A 1,336-nucleotide genomic window follows, 5' to 3' on the forward strand; every position below is an offset into this window, starting at 1 on the left:
AAAATATACTGCGCCGCCGACCTTCGCCCGAGCTGAAACGACCTCCTGAAGCCGCAGGGTCAGAGAGGGCCGCGCACGCCTGATATCAGAGCCAGCAAATACAAAATATATAAATATCAAAAGACAAACAAAGCCTCGTTCAACATCTACGATTACTTGCTGAACGGTACGGCACCCTCAAACCAATGACAGACGGTGAAAACTTTCACGATATTTCACGAGCACAAAACATATCCAAGTACAGTGCAACGCGATTATTCAACCGACCTCATTCATTCTCATCATCGTTAACCACCACAACCGTATTATTTGTCATCAAAATGAGAATATATCCGTACGTGTTTCTGTGATATAAATATAAAAGAAAGACCGTTAACGTAATCATAACATTCGTCCTTAGCTTTTCTACGAACGACATTCTCACGATTCATACAATAAAACTTGCAGGAAATGACATTCCATGGCTATACTGTGAATAACGGTCTACACACTACGTAAATCGACTGTCTGTTCCACACAATTATTTCCGTACACAATGACCACTTCCTTTAATCCACACAGGTGGGTCTAGATAATGCTTAGTCCACATTCTAATTCTACTCATTGCTTACTCCACATTGTAATTCCACATTGTAGCGACTACGACATCCTTATTCCACATTCTAAACAGACAATTCGAACCAGAAGATCCACACACAGCTTGCACTATTTCCAAATCGCTGGACAACATTATTGAGAAAGTTTTTCCCTGTCTCGCCACTGCACCAACGGCACTTCACACCCGCAGTCCATTCAAGTCTTCTATTATATGGACTTTGCTTCACACCTAAAGTCTACACAGTCATTCATCACATGGACTTCGCTTCAAAACCGAAGTCATTCATCATATGGACTTCGCTTCAAAACCGAAGTCATTCATCATATGGACTTCGCTTCAAAACCGAAGTCATTCATCACATGGACTTCGCTTCAAAACCGAAGTCATTCATCACATGGACTTTGCTTCAAAACCGAAGTCCACACAAGCCTTTCAGCAGATGCCTGGTCTCCTCACTTGTTCCTTCACAGCAGCAAGGGAAAAGCATGCGACCTTGAGCCTTGTGGCATAATTTCCCAGCGTGAGGCGCGTGCTGCAGGGCCACAAGCTTACCTATTGCTTTTAAGTGCTTGGTGCTTTCGTAATGCCCCCACGTAACACTTGCATTGACTCGGGGTGATTGAAAGGGAAAGTGACAGGTGTAAAAGGGAAGAGAATATCGGGATTTCAAACACACGAGGATGACAACGATGGAAATGCAAATTGGAGCTGGTTATGGCGGCAAAAAAAAGGAAAAAA

Source organism: Penaeus monodon, chromosome 33, assembly GCF_015228065.2.
Source record: "Penaeus monodon isolate SGIC_2016 chromosome 33, NSTDA_Pmon_1, whole genome shotgun sequence".
In the NCBI taxonomy this organism is placed as follows: domain Eukaryota; kingdom Metazoa; phylum Arthropoda; class Malacostraca; order Decapoda; family Penaeidae; genus Penaeus; species Penaeus monodon.